This window comes from Colias philodice, chromosome 26 (genome assembly GCF_061535455.1).
Source record: "Colias philodice isolate Cphi_HAF_F1 chromosome 26, ilColPhil1 Martin Lab GWU primary, whole genome shotgun sequence".
In the NCBI taxonomy this organism is placed as follows: domain Eukaryota; kingdom Metazoa; phylum Arthropoda; class Insecta; order Lepidoptera; family Pieridae; genus Colias; species Colias philodice.
Window position 1 is genome coordinate 8,492,864 of NC_143111.1, and position 6,886 is coordinate 8,499,749.

General features: G+C 32.3%; 1 long non-coding RNA gene across 1 annotated transcript; it reads right to left on the bottom strand.

Moving 5' to 3' along the window:
* Positions 1-3,153: 3,153 nt before the first annotated feature.
* On the bottom strand, positions 3,154-5,330 carry LOC149477060 (uncharacterized). The gene is made up of 3 exons (XR_016317754.1): positions 4,756-5,330; positions 4,568-4,629; positions 3,154-4,493 (listed from the first exon to the last, which is right to left on the bottom strand). It is a non-coding gene; the product is annotated as an uncharacterized LOC149477060 (long non-coding RNA).
* Between the last annotated feature and the right edge of the window lie 1,556 nt (positions 5,331-6,886).

Below are 6,886 nucleotides of genomic sequence, written 5' to 3' on the forward strand. Positions count from 1 at the left end.
CTACTAGAGTGTCCATTTTGTATTTAAAATAGAACATTTTAAATTCTTAAAAAATATACTATTGGAAAAGGTGCAGTTATTATGTGAAAGTGCCAGACAGTCAGAGAAAGAGTAAGTCATTATATTATTACCAGCCAATTCCATTTTCATTACAGATGCACCTCAGAGTTTATGAAAAAGTCATTTTCCAGCGTCAAAACGCTGGAAAAATTTATACATCGACTAACTTTTTTAACTATTTTTTAATACGGGTAGATATACTTATTCGCCAATAGCTCTTAGTTAAGTTAATGTATAGTCGTATTATAGTAACGGAGGATTAATTTGTCCCCAACAGGAAGGGCTTGAAGGTTTACCATTTGGATGATTGATGATGATTATAACTACTTATGAAACTTAACGAAACCGTTAACGTTATAAATACAACTTCTGAATGCAACATGCCACTAGAGGGTAAAACGCGGAAATATTCTTATATCAGCTATCTCAACTTTGTAAAAAATTGTGCAGTACAATATTAAAATGCATCTTTGTATAAATATTATGAAATTACGTTTGTTATGACTATATATCTTACTAGCGGTCCGCCCCGGCTTCGCCCGTGGTACCTATGTACTATAGGCTATAAACCATGTTTATAGCCTATATTGCTCAGTGAAGATGCAGCTTTCTAATGGTGAAAGAATTTTTGAAATCGGTCCAGTAGTTTATGCGTGAAAACCATACATACATACATACATACATACATTATTACAAACCTTTCCTCTTTATAATATTAGTATAGATGGCCTCATATAGGTCTATATGAATCTTAAGTTTAAAAATCTTGATTGTATATACTAATTCTTTCCTGTTACTGTTGGTTTCGTTTAAATAAATAAACATAAAAATCATCGTAGACTTGCAATAACTTCCCTGAAAAAATACAGTTTGTGTATTTTAATAAACAAATAGAAAAATAAATAAAAAATCCAATATCATAGTCACCCTACAAGCGAAAATTGTAGCTGCATTTAGTGAAAATGTTTCTCAAACAGTCTGATAGCTTATAGAGATAAGCAAAGTGCTTCCGAAGTGGCTTAAACGGTAATCGTGATTCCCTCGAATTTTTATTGAGTTAAAGACCAGATGGAACGATCGTTTTGGGACGTTTAATTATTTATGGACTGTTTAAGAATAGAGAAGTGAATTTGTAAAATGTACAAAAATGTAACTTCGAAAAACTACGGCTGGATAAACGTAATTCATAATGATACTAATTATCATAATACATGCGCCGATAAAATAAGGAATTGTTTTATTGGTTACTGTTTGCACAATTAATAAATAGATTAGAGTATATAAAATTGTAGTATAGCATCGTGTAGAATTGAAACCTTCATTTATTTATGAAATCTCTTGACAGAATCTGAGCTACGACGTGTATCGTGTATCGACATTGTATCGACGTGTATCGCAAGCGTTGTATCGTGCAGTATTTTAAGATTTTTCTTTTTAATTTCTTTTCGTGTTATGTGCAATTCAAATGCGTAAGATTTTTTAAACAAATGCTGCAACTTAGAATTTGATTTTAATCACCTTAACCCATTGAGCCCGGAACGGCCCGATCGGTCCACGACACAATAGATTTTCTATTGTGTCTGTGATTCCGGGGCCTGAGTTATTAAACAAGGAAATATACTTTGACTTACATAGCAACTTCTTGCTACTAAAAGTTCGAAAATCTTTTATAACTTACATGTATACAGTACATACTAAGAAATCCACAGAGCGCAAGCCAAGTGTATTTTGATCCTAACTAAGTCCAAAGGGATGAAGATGTAATTGGACTGGAGATGCGGACTGACAGTTTTACGAGCTTTCCGAAGCTCATGTGAATAAGGTTTTATGGCTAATCATGATATTCATTATTTTTTATCTATGTATGTTTTTGTATATGTTAAAACGCCGTGATGTTAGAAAAATATTTTGTATCGGAGATTAGAAAAAAAAAACGCTTTCCGAATCGGTGGTGAATGTTAAAACTGTTCTGACGATTCAAAAATGCTTCTAGAGGATGTCTAACCGAATAAATAAATGTTTTTTTTTTTTGTTCATTATATTTCAGTTTGGTACTTCAAACATTGTTATGTCATGGACAAAACCATGTACAAAATATCTTTCTTATTAGTTTCTGTTCGTGTGACTAAATAATTTGTGGTCATCTTACAACAAACAACATATTAATCTTACGCTTATAATTAAGTGTTATTTTATGAAAATATATTACTTCAATTCAATTATAGCTATACAATCGAGTATTTCAAAGCTTTTGTTACAAAGAAAATACAAATGTATCCCCACAATGAAGTCATCTTTCCCAGTAATTGATGCTAACCTATTTGTCATTTAGCCAACCTTGCAAATTCCAGGTACGGCTGAATAATGGATAAATACCATTTCTATTAGATGAGTAATCATGGTAAAACGTCATGCTATGATAGTTCATAGAAAACATAATGATATGTTCCAGGACAAACTTCTACAGCATGTCATGTCCGTGTACTAACATGAATAATCTAAAATATTCATCATCATCAGCCCATAATATTATGTTCCCACTGCTGGGACACGGGCCTCCTGTTAGAGTTATAGACTACTAGTGGTCCGCCCCGGCTTCGCCCGTGGTACATATTTCGCAATAAAATGTAGCCTATGTCCTTTCTCGGGTATCAAAATATATCCATACCAATTTTCATGCAAATTGGTTCAGTAGTTTAGGCGTGATTGAGTAATAGACAGACAGACAGAGCTACTTTCGCATTTATAATATTAGTATGGATAATAATCCACTGCGCTGGCCAAGTGCAGGTCAGTCCTCAAAATTTTAGTTCTTCGACATGTTGGTACGACACCCTTACGATGTTTTCCTTCACCGTAGGTAAAATATTAAGATTAGATAAAAAATACACGGTAAATCCTTAATTTACTGACAAAGTTTAAATGTATTACAATGCTCATAGTATTACTTGTTTATGATTTAGGGCTGATTTTTCAATCCTTGGTTAAGACGATACACAAAAAAAAATCTACTGCTTGGCGGGCGGAGTCTAATAGCTCGCTATCGCGAACGCGGGTGTGCGCGAAGTCATTCTTGCAAACTCGCCGCGCTGCCGCTGGCCGACTCAGGACAAACATGTATGGAGTCGTCATACAGTTATAATATTCTTATACATATATTTAATTGTTGATTTATTGGTTTTATTTTCTTGCTTATAAACAAATAATCTTCTTTTTAACAACTACTTAGACATTATTAATAATTATTATTATTTCGTAATGTTTACTTTATTACAAAATAATACAGGTTATAAATAATCTTTAAAATAACAAAAAATATTGTTACTATGAAAAAATGAAATGGTACTCAATAACGCGGACTACTGAATGGATTTAGATAGAATTTGATGCTGACGTAGATATTACGTCATGCCCAGAAATGAAAGGTAATATTTCTGAAAGAAGTTATAAACCCTAATTCTTCTCAGTCAAAGTCAAGAGTGGAAGATATCACTAATACAGTAAAACTGATGCGAAACTTTGGATGTTAATTTGTATATTTTTTTGTTAGTTGTTACTTAATCACGTCAAGACTACATTACCAATTTTGATAAAATATAGCTAATTGCCTGGATTTACACAAAGGATACTTTTTATCCGAACTGAACACTTCTGTGGGATAAGACAGGATTCACGATATAATCTAATTCCACGCGGGCAAAGCCGCGGTCGGAATGATATTTTTTTAAATAAAAAAATTGTTTAAAAAAAACACAAAATATATTGACGCATGTATTTATTTTTTGCACTCTATTATAATTGTAATTATTCATTACAAATAATCAAAATAAAAAAGCCAGAACAAAGTTAGGCCCTGGTAGGGTAGGTAGGCAGGTACAGCAATGTGAGACGAACACTGGCTTATTTATACCAATAATAATGTATTATAAACATTAAATTAAGTTTACTTTCTAACAACAAAAATACATAATATTAGCTAATGTGAAAGCGAATCAACCAATCATCACACAAAAATGAAATGTGCACACAAATATTCATCCAAATCGGTTCATGTCATTAGGAGGAGTAACTGCAGCGCCATCTTCCGGGCCCAATTGTGTTTCCAGATCACCCAGGAACTCAATTTAATATACTTACACAAAATTTTTCGAAATGAAAACTCACATTACTATGTAAATATGAATATAAACCTGTTTTATTACTAAGCTATTTCCCGCACAGGTGTAGTAAGTATAAATGAAATAAATATCAACATCAAATTCTTTATACAACATACTTATCTACCACCTTCTAAGAAATGTAATTCTTGAAATTATTTCGTATTTTTTTAAAATATAATACTACTCCAATGAGCTCCTGTTCCATATTATGTCCGCCATACTTCCACTAAGTTCACCATGATTTTTTATTTCTTTGCACTTTGTTGCTTTTTGCTAAAAATGGAATCATGCGATAAAACCAGTAGAGCTTTGATAACATACATTTTTGACTGAATAAAGGTACTTACGAAGGAGTGGATTCACATTGTGAACAATCAGTGGGTTTATTTTCCTTCTGGATTCCGGATTTCTGAAAAGATTATTTATGCTATAAATGAAAAAATCTTACACATTCGTTATGTACTTAAAACAGGGGTACATATCAAACATCGTCTATAATACAATTATCATCAAATTTAAAATAAAACCAACTTACTTCATTAATTTGTTCCAATTGTAAGCATTCTTTTTCCTCCAACCTTTATGTTTCTTCTTCTTATTTTCTTTATTGTCGCCATTTGTCTCATTTTGTCTTATCGTGTTGTCACCCTTTTTTACGATAGCGCGAGCGACACAAGTTCCCCGTGTGACAGCCGTAGCGGGAATGACTCGTGCAGCGATCGGGGTAGGAAGGTACAGGGCGGCTCTCGCTATATTGGCTGGTCGCGCGCTAATTTCAAGTATTTCTTGTTTATTTCAAAACCATCGCATATTTCAAAATTCTAACACGGTAGACGTATAGGTTGTATATTTTATAGTTAATATCCAAAAAGTCGTAACTTTACGTTTGTTATTTTGAAGATGCCAGAGATTAAAAAAAAATAACAATGATAACTTTGTATTTTTTTTCTATCGAGAAAATATCATGGAATCATGTTTCTAAAACGGTAGACGTATTGTGTTACTATTGAACTTTCTTGTCAAGAATTTTCATCACGACAACTTTAATAATATAAAAATTAGGAAGGTTTGAAAAGGGCCGTAAATGTTAGAAAAATTAATTCATCACCTTAAACAGCATTAGATAATATTATGATGATGCAATACAATAACATTTTAATATACAATTGCTTTTCATGCTTACAAATTCAAATTATCATACTATTTCCAGTATATTTATCGTTTATCCATTTATATTGGATTCAAAACGAATCACTTAATGCCATTACCTTTTAATGTATTTCGTTCGACACTCAACATGGATATAGGCTGAATATAAATTGCTTCGAAATCATACTTATTCCGAAATATGAAGCAATTTTTGCAAATCAGTTTAACTTTAACTATTGGAATATCTTTGATTAAAACAAGAAATACATACACAATTTGCGCGCACACATTTTCACACACACACACACACACACGCAAAATATTATTCAACAAAAGGGCTTGATCAGTTTTAGTAAAAAAATACTCCAAATCGAAATGTAGGTAATATGTCGCAGGCAAATTGTATAATCTCGCCGTTTACAAATGCTCGGCATATTGTAAAATGCTGAGGATTTACTTTTACCAAAATTCTAGAAAAGACGGTCGCGAGCCGACGGAACCCTACTTCATGGGGCTCCTATTTCTGTATAGTTTTAAAAACACGAATCTAACCTAACCCACCCCCTTATCCAAACGAAAAATTTCTAATTAAGAATTCTCGACATATTACAAAATGCCAAGCTTTTGTAAACGGCGAAATTATACAATTTTCCTGCGACATATATACGAATAAAAATATTATCATTAACCATTGAGATAATATTAATATGGAGACGACACCGCCTACATCACTTATGTTCCGCTCAACATACTCATCGCCATATGGCGTATGTTGAGCGTTTTTTTTAATGGTTTTAAAGTGAAACGCATCAAATATGCCTTCGTGTGTGTTACGATATTGCACAAATAATACAAATAATACGGAAAAGTGCAAAGGAATAACTTTCATCGGTAAGTACCTAACTAGATAATAATTTTTAAAACTTAGAGCAAAAAAATGGCGCACAGACTTTGTTCGTGATGTCTCCTCCATACGTAGTAATATTATCTCAATGTCATTAACCAATGTTATGAAATATATTAAAAAAAGTTTCGATAGAAATAAAACAAATAATTTTATACCAAAAAGCATCCTTTTAATTCAATTGCTTAATTCGAATCGAATATATCAATTTATAAACATATTGTAGGACTTTATACTTAAAGCTTTTGCTAAAGTTGCGGTGATAGTCAAGTTACAAAATAGTTTGTTAATTGTAATTTGTAAGTCTTAACTTGAACTTAATAGTCGTTTAAGTCAACATTATAATAGAACTAATTGGTGTCAGTGACTTCGTCTGCATTAGAGGTGATATTTTGCAAGTTATTTTTTTGAGACTTATACATAGAAATGAGAAAGTTTTTTTAATAGAAAAACATCGATCAGTGGGCGAGATTCGAACCCGCGTCTTTCGCCGTTCCGTGGCGTCTCTAACTTTGATAGATTGTGTCATAAGGACCGTATATAATAAAAAAGTGTGTGCCGAGTAAACGTGTCAAAAGTGAAACTTCTTTGTCGAGATTCAAAAATACCAAAA